The sequence below is a fragment of the Canis aureus genome, chromosome 7 (genome assembly GCF_053574225.1).
Source record: "Canis aureus isolate CA01 chromosome 7, VMU_Caureus_v.1.0, whole genome shotgun sequence".
NCBI lineage: Eukaryota > Metazoa > Chordata > Mammalia > Carnivora > Canidae > Canis > Canis aureus.
Window position 1 is genome coordinate 16,095,219 of NC_135617.1, and position 18,745 is coordinate 16,113,963.

The 18,745-nt window shown below is 32.8% G+C and overlaps 1 long non-coding RNA gene across 2 annotated transcripts in view; it reads right to left on the reverse strand.

The window, feature by feature from the left end:
• The window catches only part of LOC144317095 (uncharacterized), a 288,856-nt gene that overhangs the window by 122,884 nt on the left and 147,227 nt on the right, over nt 1-18,745 (reverse strand). For both annotated transcript variants that reach the window (XR_013382980.1, XR_013382979.1), the window contains exon 3: nt 13,207-13,291. This is a non-coding gene — a long non-coding RNA (uncharacterized LOC144317095). The remainder of the gene's footprint in view (nt 1-13,206; nt 13,292-18,745) is intronic.

Consider the following 18,745-nt stretch of genomic DNA (forward strand, 5'->3'; position numbering starts at 1 on the left):
GGTCCACCTGTGCGGCCAGTGAATGCACTACGGATGGGATGTTTAGGGATGAAAACTAACTTAGGTTCATAAGTGTGTTATGGGTAGTGGTTGTGCTGCTAGTGAAATACGATGTTTCCTCACCATACCTTGACATGTTATCAAAGCGTTCACGCCTAAAACAAAAGAAAAGGAAAGGCAGTTAGAGGCGATGATTTTACATTGTGGTCAGTCTGGGATCTTTGTCTGCAGTTGAAAGTATGGTTATCAGAATTTATCCAAAGTTTCTCTAAAATATAAAATTATTCTCAAACACACTCTCAGGAACACCAGGTTTAGACTTCATATTGGATTTTCAGCAGATCACTATTAATTTTTTCCAATTAATAATTGGCTCTGGAGAGGGGTGGGCAAGAAATTATTTTCGTCAGGATCCCTGAAGCAAAATAAAAGGTCTTCCAGACCTCAGGGATGGCCATATATAAGAAAGGATGCATTGCATTGTACGTGGAAAACAATAGAGGTGTAACAAGGGTAAAGGTTTAGATTTTCCCAATTTTCCCAATTTCTTTTGAAGCAAACAGATCAGAAGTACCGGGGCCAATGAGGAGAAACATATCAGCTGTTCCAAATAGGGAACTCTTCCATTAGGTGCATACCAGCTACCCAAGAGTTAGGAAAACATTTAGCTGTGAAATGTTGGATGCATTGGTCAGAGAAATCAGGTCTATTTTCATAAATCGTCACTCAGTAAAACAGTTAATTTTCAATATTTCTCTCCAGCACAACAAGAGTCCTGGCTGGTCTTTGGGATAAGTGAACTACTACTGGAGAACAAAATGGAACCACTGAACACTGAATTACACAGCATCTGAAAAATACTTCCTATAAAACAAAATCTAAGCTTGACTAGCTTCTTTGAGATGTGTTTTCCAAACACGATCTGTGAAACAATAGTGCCATGACAGAGGCTCTATGCAAAAGCTCACATATATTCAGACATATATATATATATAAAAATGTACAGTCAGACATGTTCAGTAAACACTGCATTCTGTAAAGTTTTTCTTTTTTTCATATTCCTGAAGAACATTAGCATATTAAAGGCTCTGAGAAGTCCTGAAATAACGACTCTCTTTAGTTTCATTCAGACCTTTATCTATCCAACTAATTTTATTATTTTGCCCCACTCCTCCCCCAAACCTATTAACATGCCCTTCTCTGAAACACACTTTAGAACATGCTATATTTGAGTTCACTGAGCTGATGAATATGAATTTTTATTACATGGAACTAGTAGATGTAATCTCAGCCCCAAGTTTATTCCATTGCATATATGAACTGGTTAGTGTAAGACCTGGGTTCTTAATTATCAGTTAATTAAAATCTCAGATTTTCAGAAAATGTGCAAAAATCTACATGATATTTATATAATAAAATTCCATAAATTGGGGCAGCCCCGGTGGCACAGTGGTTTAGCGCCGCCTGCAGCTCAGGGCATGATCCTGGAGACCCTGGATCTAATCCCACATCTGGTTCCCTGCATGGAGCCTGCTTTTCCCTCTGCCTGTGTCTCTGCCTCTCTCTCTCTCTCTCTCTCTCTCTCTCTCTCTGTGTGTCTCTCATGAATAAATAAATAAAATCTTTAAAAAAAAGCATTTCCCTGAAAAAAAATCATTATAAAATTCCAAAAATTGGAGGCATACTCTTATTCTCAGGAACAAAAGGGCAGAAAATAGTAGGTATGTTTCTATCTACAAATGTGAGGAATGAGAGTAACCGAAGATTGGGTTTTGATGTGGGGACCTCATTAATTTTTAAAAATTTTTTAAAATTTTTAAGTAGGCTCCTTGCTCGCCATGGAGCCCAACATGTGGCTTGAGCCCATGACCCTGAGATCAAGACCTGAGCTGATATCAAGACTCAGATGCCTAACCGACTGAGCCACCCAGGCACCTCCATCAAACTTTTAAATAATTTGGAATATATTTTGGATGTTGCAAGACTGGAGATACATATAATTTTGTTGAGATAATCCAACCCAGAACTAGCCTAGGTACAGGGGGCACTCAAGCACAAAATATAAAAGACAATAAAAAACTCAGTAATCAAGATACATACATTTTAATCAGTATTTTTTAAAATTATGCAAATAAATAAAAACCTAAAATGTCAGCATTTTAAATAATGACAAGATTAATGTTACAGATTTTTCCTTTTGCCTTGATATGACTCAGTAGAGTACTGGGGTAAGAAAGTACCAGAAGAAAGAAGCACTTAATTGGAAGTCCAAATTAATCCTTTCTGCTAATAAATAGTCATACAACTTTAGAAAAATCTATCGATATACTATGTCTCTGTTTATTCATCTATTGAGAGAACAACATTTCTTAAACTGTTCTGAGAAGTATTTGTTCGAAGAGATGTCAATAGGAGTTCAGCAAAAAACAAAGACAGGTAGTAATTTTGATATCAACTATGTTTGAGAAAAGCTGCATTGAATTTGGTCAGATTTCTTTGCTACAGGACTTCCCAGAATTTTTAACATGCTAATATATTTCATGACTGTCTTGTAAGAAAATAGGGTACACAACAAATGAGACATTTATTATCATCTTGCACAGATTATGCAAAATCCTAAACCAAGTGATCTGAGTTCCCTCCTCCCTTCAGAATTTTAAAATTCTAAAGAGATTTTTTAGAGGTTATGTGCATAGAGGAAATAGGAGTTTAATTCAAATTAAAACTTTATGCTTAAAACTTATGCTTACAGAAATCTATATTTCTGCAAACATTTACAACTTAGCAAAGTGATTTCATATTAAAATTCCCTAAAACAGTTCCCTACCTGTTGTCTTCAACAGCCAAAACTAAGTGTTGGATTAGGGCCAAAGTCCTGGTATTGAAACCTTGCAAAAGATGTATGAGGAATGGAAAGTGAACATTGCAGAAAAATGACCAAGGTAAGTAGATGAAAGTAAATGGGAAAGGTTATTTTATGGGAACACGTATTTTTAAAAATTCTTCAGTATATGAACTTTGAGAATCAGTGTTAACAAGAGATTATCAATCATAAAAACACACACACATAGTAAGACATGTGCATAGACATAGACAAACACATAGATTATATGTATATTGAGCTTTGAAAGGAGTATTTTTAAGACATAAAATAACCTTAAATTATTTAAGAATGATAAAATGATATCATTCTCAAGAAATAATACCAATACCAATGGCTTCCAAAATGCTTTAGAAAAAACATGAAAAACAGCTATGAAAGATTAATCATACATTTAGCAAGGTTTTTTTTTTTTTTTTTTTTGAGGAGCTCAATATCAAATAGTACAACTTAATGTACAAATTGTCTCTTCAAACCTGTGTCCAAAACGAATGACTGAATTGGAACTTTCATGAATCTCAAATAGATGTTATTTTTTATCTTTAAACATTGTGAGAAATATAGTTGTTTTCTTCTATAACCCCATGCCAATTTTGTCAATCCATAATGTCCACACCAAATGTTTTCAACTCACTCTCTTAAATCCCATTTTCAACAACCCTTGACCCCCGAGGATCTATAAACTATTGACACTACCAGATTTTTATGGTCCTCATCACCCTTACGTCCCCACTTTCCCGTTTACACAGCTAACTTCCTCAGTTAGATTTACTCCCTCACATACACTTCCAACTCCCCTGTTCCTTTTTCAATGCATTGTACCAAATCCAAATGGCAAAACAACTGTTTAAATCCAACTCTGTCTTTTCTGGCATGTACATTTGTACGAGTATGGCTGGAGAACACACACACACACACACACACACAGAATGCTTTCTGAACTATCTCTAATCACAAACTTCAATTGTGTTTTGAGTGCTCAATGGTACTATAGTTCCATTCACTCTCTCCATCACCTAGAATGATGACTTACTCATACCGCCTCCTCCTCCAATTCTCCAGTATTTACTTCCTCATGTTCATTCTCAGCAACCACTCTACTTCCTATTTCACTGAGAAAACATAAACCTATGCAAGAGAATTTCCACAGGCTTATTGAGATTTCTTCTTAATTCTGGCAATCTGCTTTTTGTGACTACATATTTTGCCTTTTCTCCTATTACTGTGGATAGTCTTGATCTGTTATCTCTGTCTATATCATCTATCCTTTCTTTTCTACTGTCCCCAGCCCAGCTCATTATGTTCTAACCACCTTGGCCTCATTGTGGCTCCTGCAACAAACATAGCATGTTCCCAATTCACTGTTTTTGAATTTGCTCTTCCCTCTGCCACTGATAGTCTTAACTTGAATACTTACATGACTTGTTTTCTTCCTTTTCAAGTCATTAATCACCTTTCTCCTTTAGTGAACAATTCCCTGGATACCCCAAAATTATGCATACACACACACACACACACACACACACAACATGCTCCCTACGTCACTACTCTAGTTTTTCTCCACTGCTTTTATCACTAACGTACTACATATTTACATATTATTTTCTTTAATATACAATTCACTTATTTGTTTTTTATATATTTTACTTATTTATAATGTGAGCTCCATGTGGGTAGGTTTTTTCTTTGGTTTTATTCACTGCTGTTTCTCTAGCATCTATAAAACAGGGCTGGAACAAAATAGGTGTCCAAAACATATTTGTTGACTAAATTAAATGAGTTATGACTTCATTTGAATTTAAAGCACTCATCTAATTATACTAATTAAATAATCCATTCAATATATAATAGACTAGAGAGCAGGGTTAGAAACAATATAAGAGATACTCAATTCTTTTACTCTATCTTTGTATTGCCTCCTAAGTTTTGAGAAAGTGTGATCTTTTGCTATACAAAGTTTCCATTTTTACATTATTAATCATGCCTATTTATTCTTTTCTGGCAACTGGATTTCCATTCTTGTTTAAAAAAGGCTTCTCACAGAAACCCAGGCTGAATATGTAATGTCTAAAATATCTGTGTAGAATCATTCTAAAACCATTTAGAATTTATTCTGTATATGTTGTATTCTAGTAGTCTAATTTATTAAATAGTTCTCCTATTTTGACTCCTATTTATTTAATCTTCCATATACAGTTTAAATCATTTTATTCCCATCAGAGTTCTGTGTTGATTCCAATAAAAAATTCATTAATTTAATAATCAATATTTGAAGAATTAACATTTTTACTGTATTAACTCAAGACAAATGAGATAGTTCATAGTTCTCTAATTCATGCTTCTCTTATCAGGTTTTGGGTAGGTTTCGGTTGCTTTTTAAATTTTGTAAAAGGGGATCCCTGGGTGGTTCAGCGGTTTAGTGCCTGCTTTGGCCCAGGTGTGGTCCTAGAGTCCTGGGACTGAGTCCCACGTCAGGCTCCCTGCATGGAGCCTGCTTCTCCCTCTGCCTGTGCCTGTGCCTCTCTCTCTCTCATGTCTCATGAGTAAATAAATAAAATAATAAAATAAATTTTGTAACAATTTTAATCATAATGGAATTGCATTCCTTGGGTTTGAATAAAATTCAGACATAAAAAAATCTTTTCTGCTGACTCTTCACCCCATTTTATAAATTGTTAAGTATTTCACAGATATAAAAGAATATAAATAGCAATGGACCAATCACCAGGCCAAAAAAAAAATGAAGTTTTCCAAAATATTTGAAAACCCCTGTGTTCATATACATGCATAACCTCTTCCAACTGAGAGGTTGGAAATACAAGTTTTGGATTTATTATTTTATGGTTCTTCTTCATAGCTATATGATGTTCATATTTATGTTTAGGATATATTGCTTAATTTGGCATGGAGTCAATTATTCCTCAACAGGAATAATACGACATGAATTTTTCTTCAGCCAAGAATTTTCAGTCATTTCTTTCTGAAAATCATTCATCTGTAATTCTTTAATTTTTTACTGAATTACAGTATTGCACTGTAGTATTATATTACAATTTCTTTAGTCATTATTTAATCATTTACTGATGGATATTTAGCATATTTCTAAATTTTTTCATGAATGATAATATTGATTTTGCTTTTACAGATAATCTGATGAATATTATTTTACTATTTTTGTCCTGGTTGACAAATGTATATATCCATGTAACCACAACCTCAACAAACTTATAGAATATTACCATTTCCTTAGAATGTTCTCTTATTATTCTTTTCAGTGATACTCATTGTTCTGATTTTTATCACCATCAACTAATCTTGTATGTTCCTGATCTTCATATAAATGAAATCATACAAAAAGTACTCTATGTCTTGTATTTTATGTAGCTCCTTCTCAGCAAATAATAATAATTTAAAAAGTTGAGATTCATCTATATTTTTGGAAGTTTCAGTAATTTGTTGCTTTTATACTGCTGAGTAGTAATCCACTGTGATTATATCAGTTTGTTTACAAATTCACACATATTGGGCCATTTTGTCGATTTTAGGTTTTAGACATCATGAATAAAGCTGCTATGTATATCCTTGTATAATCTTTTTACAAACATATGTTTCTAATTCACTTGGGTAAATATATAGGATTCGAATTGTCAAATAGCTTTCCTAGGTAGTTCTACCATTTTACAGTCTCAGGAGCAATTTAGGAAAATACCTATACCTATTGCTCTGAAACTTTGCTAATAATTGAATTGTTAGTCTTAATTTCTTGCTGTTCTAATGAGGATGAAGAAATGTCCCATTGAGCTATAATTTGCATTTTCCTCATGGTAAAAAATGTTAATCAAATTTATGTATTCTCAGTAGCTTATATATCCTATTTTGTGAATGATTTGCTCACATTATTAAAAATCATCTTAAAGGGTAAAATCCTTTCATTTTAAGGGATTATCTTCTTATTATTGATTTTAAGTGCACTTTACATATTTGAGATTCATGTCTTTAACAGATATATGTATTGCATATTTTTATCCCAAGTCTATGTTTTGGCTTCTATTTTATTTAGAGTGTCTTTTAAAAGAAGATATTTTTTGTTTGTTTGTTTCAAAGTGCAAATATTTTTCAAAGTATATAGTCCATGATGTTATTAGAAATGAAAGTACTTGTTATAGTTTCCAAAGGTAAATCTTTAATTACCTTTCTAAACTCTTCTCCAGTGGTCTTGAGTACTTTCTTGGAAATTTCTATTTTCAGGGATATTAGTCATCCTTTCTGTCATGTGTTTTCATGGAGCTATACCTGGCATTATCTCCTGATTTTATATCTATGCTATATATGTAGTTATTTCTTCTTTTTCATTTTTTCTTTTTTCCTTTTACTCACTTTTATTCTTACCAAATCTCATGAGGTGTCTCCCATTAGGTCTCCCTTGACTTACAGTGGGGTTATATCTTGATAAGCCCATTATAAATTGAAAATGTATTTAATTCATCTAATGCACAGAACATCATAGCTGAGCCTAGCCTACCTTAAATATGCTCAGAACGCTTACATCAGCCTGCAGTTGAGCAAAATTCTCTGACACAAAGCCTATTCTATAATAAAGTGTTGGATATATCATGTAATATATTGAATACTATACTAAATGTGAAAAACAGAATGACTGTATGGCTACAGTTATGTTAAATGTATCATTTGTTTACCCTTATGATCATGTGGCTGACTGGGAGTTGTGGCTCACTGCTGCTGCCCAGCATCACATATCGCTAGTCCTGGAAATGATCCAAATTCAAATTTTGAAGTGTAGTTTCCACTAAATGCCTATTGCTTTCTCGCCATGGTAAAGTTGAAAAATATAAGTCAAACTATTCTAAGTCAGGAACCATCTGTATATTGTAGATGTTAAACAGTCTTGATTTTAAATTTTACTGTTTTCTATATTCTACTTTATTAATTTCTATTTTTATTATTTTTTTATTTTTTAAAGGTTTGTGTATTTGAGAGAGAGAAAGAGAGCAAAGCAGTGGGGGGAAAGGCATAGGGAGAGAGAATCCTGAAGCTGACTCCCCACTGAGCACACAAGGCTCAATCCCAGGACCCTAAGATCATGACCTGAGCTGAACTCAAGAGTTGGCCATTTAACTGACTGAGCCACCCAGGCACCCCAATTCACTTCAATTTTTATTTTTAGTATGAAGTATTTCTACTTATTTCATACTGTTTTATGTTTTCTAAATTCATAAAATAATTTATATATTTTTCTTTCTTATTTATTAAGACATTAATAGTGAATTTTTCTCTGGGTAGGACTTTGGCTATGCCCTTACAATTTTGTTGTGCTTTTTTTTCTTTTTGGTTTTCTAGAGATATCATAATTTTCATTTTTTTTCTGGCTTGATCCAATAATTATATATTTTCCACAAAATGGATAACCTTTTACCATTTTTTATTATGCTTTATTTATTTACTTGGTAATAATCAATGAGTGAAGCCTGTAAAAATTCTTTTGTTTTAAAATTTTTAAGTTTTTCTTGTGGCCAAGTATGGGCAGATTTTTGCAAATTCTTCAGAACATCCAAAATAAATATCTTCCCTTTTTAAGAGATATAAACTCATATTTGTAGCTAATATGCAATGTCATTTATTTTAAAATTCAATTTATTTTTATGAGAATATTTTTCCTCTCTCCAAACCTAGTAGAGGATAATTGAAATATCCTTTTACAAACAGATTCAGCTACTTTGTGCCTTGTCAAATACAAGAGCATGACTTATCTTCTTTATAAATGGTGTATGCTATCATTACTTAGTGTCTTTCTCATTTTCAGATTTTTAACACTGGTTGTGATATGTCTGATATGATCACTGACATTTTACCATCTTTACTTTCCTTAGTGTTTCTTTCCCATCCTTTCTTTAAATTGTATTTAATGCATTACCTTATTATGTGTCTTATATTTGTTTGTGCATTGAACTCAACCTAACAGTCTCTGTCCTCTAGTGAGAAAATTCAGTTCATTTATATTTAGTGTTTTATAAATTTGACTTTGTTGCTTTGACCTTAATTATATATTTCTTATGTGTTAAATTTTATTTTTTTCTCATTTGATCATAATGTTTTCATTCAATTTATTCCTTGTAAATTTGAAAGTAATGTTACAATTTATCATGTTATTGATATTACTCTCTTTTCCTATTTATATAATCAGGCACATATTTCTGTATCATGATTAGAAAGGAAGATATATTTTTCCCAGTCAGATGCACTCTTATGTACATAAAAATGCTTTAGTTTCTTTTATCCAAACTTATCCTTCCCTGCAATAAGATTATCTCAGAGGAATAAAATCTGTTTCTCCCACTTCTCCCTCCTTTTCCCTTCTGCACAAAGAGGACACGTTTGGGAAAATTTTACTTCCTTACTTCCTTCTTCAGCTTATTCTTGCCTCCAACCCTATTTTCTGTGTTTTGTTGAGATAGTTACACATTTTAAATTTGATATTGTTACTAAAATTTCCTTCACAGAATATATGTCTTTTTTCAAGGGTTTTAATTTAGTGTTTATATGATATATTCCAAGAGAGTCAATTTGTCATTTGGATAAGACAGTAGATAGAGTTTTATTGGTCTCAGTGTTTCCCCTCTTTGTCACCTCCTTTTTGAGATTTCTCTGTTAATTAATTAAGAGAAAGAGAGAGAGTGTGGATCAGCAGGGGCAGGGACAGAGGGAAACAGAGAGGGACAAACAGACAGGCAGAGCCCAATGTGGGGCTTGCTCTCACGAGACTGAGATCATAACCCGAGCTGAAATCAAGAATCAGATGCTCAATCAACGGAGCCACTCAGGTGCTCCATCTTATTTAGAGTTTGTAAGTGATTTCCATAGAAGCAGTAGATGTGTATATTAGTGTTATTTTTGCATATCTTGCATATCTTCCAGTATCTTTCTCCCACCCTCACATGTGGATAGGATAATAGAATTTTGGGATGGCATATAATTTCAGCTGGAATACATATTTTTCTAAAGTCAGAATTCAAAAACTGGGCACATTTGAATTAATACTTTAAGCTTTTAACATGGTACTATTTTCCTCTTCAATCTCTCTCTTAATACCTTTAGTAATTAATCAGTTATAAAATTTATGTAAAATATTGCAATGTCAACAAAATAATAAAACACTAATAAACAATTTAAACCAAAATGTGAGATCACTTAATAAATAATTGTTTTATTACTAAATTTTCAGCTCTATATTACATATATAGTAATATAAAATATGTGTTTTTGTTTATACTATATAGTAGCATAAATGCAATATCACATTAGTATATCATACAAAATATAGTTTATTTCTATATTATAGTTTTAACATTTTATATTACTGTGATTTTTACAATATTATTTGAATAGAGATATATTGCTTTTATATATAAAAGTTTAAGTATATCAATTCTTTCTTAACATTAATTTAGATAGTTAATGAAATCTGATATCTGAAAGAGACATTTCTTAATATTGACATACTATTTATCTTAATAGACTTATTTTCCTTTTTTTTATAGTAAAATGGCAAATGATCCAAAATTTCACTTGCAAAGTTCACAAGTGGGAATAGATATATTAATCAGCTCTCATACTTCATATCATAATCCAAAATTATTCCACAAGGATTAAGGTGTTAAATGATAAAATAATAACTAGAGGAAAATTCTATCAGTTTATCTTTTGGTTCTCTAGATGAGGTCAGATGCCAAACATAAATGCAATTAAAAAAAAATCATGACAGAAATTCCAAAGGTTTGAGTTTGGTCAAAATTAAGTATGTCAAATATATACAAAAAAATGAACAGGCAAAGAAATGATACTTGGAAAAACTTATAAGAAGAGATTTATAATATCAATATATAAATTCTAACCGATCAATAAGAAAAAAACTAATAGCTCAATGGAGCTATTATTATATGAGAAAGAATACAAATGCTTAATACTCATCTAAAAATATTTAATCACTTTTGCAATTAAATAAATGTAAATTAAAACAAAATGCTCTTACTCATCCATTATGTCAGTAAAAAATTTTCTGGTAACTACTTTTATTTATTTATTTATTTTATTTTAGTATTATACCTAGTGGGGCAAGAGGGAATCTCAAAGTACTGGTGGACATTTAAATTGAAATAATTCTGCTGGATATAAGTTTTATACTCATAGTTACATTTTGGGGATTCATTTTGAGGATGTATCTGATGAAAAAAAACCCAAAACTTTATGAATGAGAATATTGATTGTAACATCATCTAAAGCAACAAAACACTGTAAACAACCTAAATGCCCAAGAGTAAAGGAAGAATTAAATATATTTTGGCACATAAAATTGCTGAAATATATAGAAACACTTAAGATATTTTAGATTTTAATATAATGGGAAAAAAGAAAATAAAGCTAACTTTAAGAAATCAGAATATATGAACAATATTTAGAAGATTTGCAATACAATAAAAATAGTATATACACAGAAAAAAAGATGATATGCTAAATGTTAGCAATACTTTAACTTAAAGATGTCCTTAAAGAGTTTTTAGGGGTTCTTGGGTGGCTCAGGTGATTAAGCATCTGCCTTCAACTCAGGCCATGATCCTGAGGTCCTGGAATAGAGCCCTGCTCAGCAGAGAGCCTGCTTTCCCTCTCCCTCTGACACTACCCCTGCTTGTGCACTCTGTCCCTCTTTCTCTCTCTCAAATAATTAAATAAAATCTTTTTAAAAAGAGGTATTCATTTCTATTTTTAGATATTTTCCTATATTAGAATTTTTCTACAATAAACAGCCATTCTTTGATATCAGAAAAATATTTAACATCATAAAAGTTGTCAATGCAAAGTGATTAGTTGAAAATCTGGAAATACATCTGTATCTAGAAAATAGTAGCTGTTCAGTAAATATACATTGAGTGGCTTAGCAGCCAATATTAATTTTTTTACATTTTATTGTCTTTTCTCTTTGTCAACCTTTTGTTTCCTTATACTTTGTTTCTATATCCTGATTTCTTGGCTTAATATTTCCACAATCACTCTAAATGCTTCTGTACTGTTCAGTATTTGTCATTATTTTTGTACATGATTTAACCAATGACAATAATAAACTGATGAATTTTATATTTTGTGGCCGTATTATCAAAGATGAAACTTGCAGTCCCCTTTTGTGTACATATTATCCAAGTTTTAGAAAAAAAAATGTTAAGAGAAAATGCCAAAGGGAAAACTGAGGCCAAGGGCCAAGTATAGTAAGGGAATGCTTAGGAACTTCTGACTCTCAAAGATGGGATGAACCATTGAAGTACATCCTAGGCATCTAAATTACTAATCTTCATAAGATAAAGTAATGAAAGAATTGGCAATGTAAAGTGATACTATAGGGTGAACATTTGTGTCCTCCAAAATTTATATGTTGAAACCAGTCCCCATTATGGTGGGATTTGAAAGGAGGCCTTTTGGAGGTGATTAGATCATAAGGGAGAAGCTCTCATGAATGGGATTTGTGGTTTCATAAAAGATACCTCAGAGAGCTCTCTTGCCCCTTCTTCCATGTAAGGGCAGAGCAAAAAGATAACTGTCTACAAAAAAGAAACTGGGCCCTCACCAGACATCGAATCTATCAGCTCCTTGATCTTGGAATTCTCAGCCTCTAGAACTGTAGGAAATACATTTCTGTTGTTTATATTTTACCCAGTCAATGGTGTTCTGTTATAGTTCCCCAAACAGACTAAGACAAGTAAGGTTTAATTTTTTAATATGATCAACTGGAAGGATTTTTTAAAAAATATTTTATTTATTTATTCATGAGAGACATAGAGAGAGAGAGAGAGAGGCGCAGAGACACAGAGGGAGAAGCAGGCTCCATGCAGGAAGCACGACATGGGACTCGATCCTGGGTGTCCAGGATCATGCCCTGGGCTGAAGGCCACACTAAACCACTGAGCTACCCAGGCTCCCCCAACTGGAAGGATTTTACCATGAGCTTGACTTTGATGAAAAGTTGAACTACCAGATTCAAATGGATAATATAAAGGCATGTATTTTTATTCTTTTTGTTTTGTTTTGTTTTGTTTAAGAATGGCAGGATAGTAGACTTTTTGGCTTTAGGTACAGCAGATTAAATATAACAGTAAAAGAGGTCCCACACCTTGCCAACATTTAAGGCAATTTGGGCAAAATAACCTGAAGTGATGCTTAGAAATTTTCTTAAGAGTATTCAATAAGATCAAAGATAAAGCATGAACATTAGAGTTTATTGCAAATAAAAATGTTTATCAAATGTTTTCTGCCAGACTTACCAAACACAGATAATTGATTTCAGTTCAGATGTGGTTTTTGGCAGTGCTTAAGCTGTAAATTCTTAATTATGTAGAAAAGTTGAGTCTGAAAAGCAAAACAAAGAAACATGGACAAACTAAATGTCAAATGTAAAAGCAAAGCTTATTTTATGGAAACAATTGGTATTTTTCATTTTATCAAAAGAAGCAAATCTTAAAAATTGATCCATATAGTATTTCCTTATAAATATAAAACCCCTGCCATCATTGCCTTTGGTTTTTCCCTTAGCTGTTTAAGTCTGAATCTGACAGATGTTGATTTAATGTGTCTATCCCATTTACAAAAAACAGATTCTTTTAATTGCTGGAATATAGCAACAGATATTCATAACATTATCATTCCATCACAGTACATCACGATATGTCTCTAACTACCATTTGCATTTTGATACACTCTTCAACCTTTTTTTTTTCATTCATGCTGGTATTACTCAAGTAACATAATATTCTGTAGTGCTTTTAAACTCAATACTTAGTACCTTAATTCCCAGCTATTTTCATAAATACTCTAGAGTATTAGAAAGCAGCATACTACCTAAGCTATAAAATATTATTAGGAGTAACTGGTGAAATATGTATTTTTATGCAATTTTGCAAAATTATTCAATGTCACTTAATGACACCTGATGGCATCTTTCTAGAGGATTGCTACTTTTAAATGAATTTTAAAAAACAGTAAAAAGAAAAAAAACAAGAATATTTAACATCATGTGGTAAGCGTCAAGTAGAAAGATGACTTATAGGTATCTTTCAAAGAATATTTCAAAATATGCCCAACTTTCATCCCTTAATAATACTCTTGAAATAAAAATCTCAAAATATTGTATAAAACCTTCTCCTTTATTTAAAGAAGGAAATGTGCTCGTGTGTGTGTGTATGTGTATAAGCAAGCCAGAGTGTGAAAGATTGTGAGAGAGAAGAGAAATAGAGAAACAGAAATCAGAAGAAAGTAAAAAGAGAAAAATAAAAAGTCAAATGAATAAAACATTGCATCCACTTCATATATGTAGGAAAATTAAAGTTAAAGCATATTAAACCAAAAAAGACCCCACCTGTCATTGTCTAATTCTTCTCTATGCTTTATTTTATTTAAACCTCTTGTCAGAAGTCAGAATTTATCACCCAATCACCCAAACACTGGCCCAAAATAACTTTTCATCCTGCCTTGCAATTTCAAAACTCCACAGGTATCTTTAGACTTGAGTCCTTCTAGGGCCCAGAAACAAAGGGTATTCCCTATGTTGTTGAAAAAGAAAAGATTCTCTATGAATCAAAAAGGAAATGAATGTAAAAAAGAGGGCAAAGAATGTCACACGGTACAGCTTGCCACTGTTGTTGGGCCTATTTTCCTTCCACTGGGTCAGTGACCTCCATGCTCACTACTGTCAAATAAAATGCTCTGAGCAACACCTGTTTTCCCCCAACCCCTGACCCTCATTCAGCTGGCAGCATTGACAGGCCTTCATGAAGTGCATAGTAATGGAGTCAAGGAAATGGGCAGCTGCCAAGGGAATTGTGCCATATTTTTTGACTTGCCACTTGTACAGTATTTCTCACCTCATTTGTAATGGAGAGAAATGTGTTTTAAAATTGAAGACAGTATTGATTAGCCTAAAAACCTTTCATCTGTGTTTCAAAATATCACAGCTTTATTCACTGTCACATGTCAGCAGATGACCTTGTAAAATATTTGAGCCTTAAAGCATTCAGATGTTTCTTTTCATTGTGGTCAATATTGCTTCTCCTATGTCTCCGCTGGATATGCATCACCATTTATTTGGCCTCTACCAAGGACCTTGTTATGTTCCCACTGAAATAAGAAAGCCCAATTGTATTGGGGCATCTCCTATTGTCATTTGTGACCTTTGGAAGACAACTGCAAGGGAACTTTCAACATTCTGTCTTTATTTCCTAATCTGGGCAAGTTAATTTCTCGAGCGGGGGCACAGCTGATATCATCTCTTCAGCAACAACCTTCAAGTCTAGATCCCATTTTCCTTCAATTCCAAGTCTTCCTGTTTCTTGGTTTGTTTTTCATCTGTTTCCCTGTTGAAAGTAATCGTGTTTTATTCAGGCTATTTTAAAGATTGTCTCTTTAGCTTAGGTTTTCAGTGGTTTCCTATGGAGTACCTGTTTTTAGGTGGTTTTGTTTTGGTTTGTTTATTAATTCTGCTTGGAATTCACAAAGCTTTATGAGTGTCTGCTGCAAATTTTTCTATCCAGTTGGAAAACTCTAAACCAATATTTCTTCAATTACTGCAGAAAAATGAGTTCTGCCTCCATACTTTTTCTCTTCTCCTTCTATAACTTCAAATTACATATATGTTAGACAATTTAGCCATGTTCTGCATATCTTTTAAATTTTTATCGTATTTTCTATCCTTTAGTATTTCCTTGCTTCAGTCTGGGATATTGTCTTTTGCCCTCTCTTCCAAATTGTTTAGTCTCTCTTAAACTGTGTCTATTCTTTTAAGCCCATCTTTTGTATTCTTAATTACATTTATTGCATTATCTATTTTCAGAATTTTTATTAGATTATTATAATATCAAGTTCTGTGATGAATTTTTGTCTGATACAACCATATCAAGGTTTCCTATAGATTAGTTATTATTTTCTGCTTTTATTTTCCCTCTAGATTTTTAGTTAATGATTAGCCTTTATATGTTTGATAATTTTTGAAAGATGTTTCATGAGAAATTAAAGAAATAATTGAAAGTTCTGAGCGATGCTACTTTCTTCAAAGAGTGTTTACTTTTACTACTGGCATACAATGAGAGAAAGAGCTGATCATTTTAATACAGTGTGAAATTGAATTGATTCAGAGAGAAATTTTACTCATTGTGCTGTCTGGTCTATTTTTTGTTTACCTATATTCAGATTTTTGTACCTTGGTTTTAATACATCTCCTAGAGGGAAACAGTGAGTCACTTTTTTCTCAAAGATTTTATTAAGCTGCATAAAAATTCTAAATTTTCAATGAAACAGAAAGTTACTGGACTCTACTCAAAGAAGTGAAAGAATAAGTGTTCCTTGAAACATATGAAATACTCAGATGCTATCACTTAATCATTTGAGTTGCTCCAACTAACTTATTTACTTTTTTCAGATTCATCTTTGCAAAAGCCAGGCAAGCTATATGTGTGGCATATAGATTTATTTTTTATGATGGCTAAACTACCAAGACAACATACTAGTTTGGTTTTTTGGGTCATATGGATATGGATTTAAGTACCGGGCATGACTTATATAAGGTATATGGCATAACTTAATTATCTAAATAGCATTTTAAAAGTGACTTCTCAGGGTCTCTTGGTGGCTCAATCAGTTGAGCATCCAACTCTTGGTTCTGGCTTAGGTCATGATCTCATGGGTTCTGGGATCTAGCCCTCCTTGGATATGAGTTCTGTGCTCAGTGGGGAATCTGCTTGAGATTCTCTCTCTCTGCCCTTCCTCCCACTCAATCGTGTGTGCACACGCATAATCTCTCTCTAAAATAAATAAATATATAAATCTAAAAAGAAAAAAGTGACTTCTCTCCTAGGAAAGTAGACTTTCGAAAATAAATAACAATATTTTCATGTCAAGAAACTACCCCAAATTATGAAGAAAGAGGAAAATTAGAAATGGAGAAATTAGAAAAGACTATAAAGAAATTAAGAGCCTTCCAAGAATCAATGTTCTAACAGCAATATTTCAAGAAAATCTTTTGTTCTGGCTCTATATCATTGCAGCAGGTCCAACAGCTCCTCCCTGCATAGGGAAGGCTGAAATCAGAATGAGAATAGGCAGGAGTAGGGGCCAACATAAGACAATTCTCTACCCAAAGAGCCAGATCATCAGCCAGCACTCTTCCTTTTCAGCCAGCTTGATTAGCAAGACCTGAAGTGTGTTCAATAGGGCCCAAGATATACCTTTGCCAGAAATGAGAAAGTTTGACTTTGAGAAATAGTGCAAAGAGGAATCAACACAAAAAGAGACTGAAGCCTCATGCTTGTTGCTGCATTGGGAAAATAAACGAGGGCAGAGTAAGGTAGAGCAGAGCACAAGTGAAAAATGTTAATTCGGCCACCATGACCACAACACTCTAGTTATGTTTTCTTTGTATCTTATACTCAGTAAGTGTCAGAGTGGAAACAAATTTACAGAAAAACCAAACTCTACTCAAAAAGGCAGTAATGGCAAACATAGTAGCAGAAACTATAATCCAGCCAGGAAATCTTGAATTTAGAAACTGGACTTAAGTATAAAAGAATCAGAGACAATCTAAAAAAAAGAATGTTCTCAGAGATAGGACTACCATTAGTTTTTGTTTTGTTTTTGTTTTTTAAGGGAAAGAAACAGAGGTAGAGTTTTACCCTTAATTGATCACACAAGTACACTAGTAAAAGAAACAGTTTTAAATGAACCAGGGGCACCTAGGTGGCTTAGTTAGCCAAAGCAGCTGCCTTTGGCTCAGGTCATGATCCCGGGGTCCTGGGATCCAGCCTACATTGGGCTCCCAGCTCAGGGAGGAAGCTGATTCTCCCTCTGCCTCTACCCCTGCTCATGCTCTCTCTCACTGGCTCTCTCCCTGTCTCAAATAAATAAATAAAAATCTTTTTAATAATGAACTAGAACACTCTAAAACACAATTATTTAAAAATGTCTTAGTTTAACTTAAAAAAACCATATATAGTATCATTTTTGTCTTTTCTCCCAAAATAAAAGCTTCTGACAAATTAATTGAGTGCTTTTAACACTTTAAAAAACAATTTACCCTAGACGTTCTAGCTCTAGGAACCTAGCTTAGTTTTGCACAAAAGAAAGATTGTGACACAAAGATGTTCTTCACAACATTGTTTATGACTAATTCATTCAACAAAATTTTCATTGAGCTTTCAATGAGCTAGGCAGTGTGACTGCTGTTTAGAAAAAAATCTCAAATGCCATTAAAAGAGTAATCGTTAATTATGGTACAGGCATATGATGAGCTATTATGTAGTTATTAAAATGATGTTTATGGAATGTTTAATGACTTGGGAAAATGTTAATGATTTAATATTGAGTAAAAAAATGTACTTACAAAATAGCACTTACCATATTATCTGAGCCACATGTAAAAATTGCATTAAAAAATAAAGGAATATTCCAAAATACAATAATTCCTTTAGGTGATAGAATGATGGATGCCCCTTTACTTTGAGTTGCTTTTTATAAGAACATGTATTCATTTAGTAATCATTAGCAAATGTTCAGAATTTGGTAAATTAGAAATATCAGAACTGGACCCGAATGACCACTTGATCAGAATTATACTCTGTAGTTATAAAGATGTGACTTAATTGAACAAACTGCAGGATACGTAGACAGCTTTTACAGACATGTTTGCTGGAATGCACAATGCTTGATTTCGTGGATTGCTTGCACCCTTGTTTCACATTCTTAAAACACTTGTATTATTAATAACAAGCAGATATGTTTAAGATATTTTGCTAATAACAGCAGGTTTAACATGGTTCT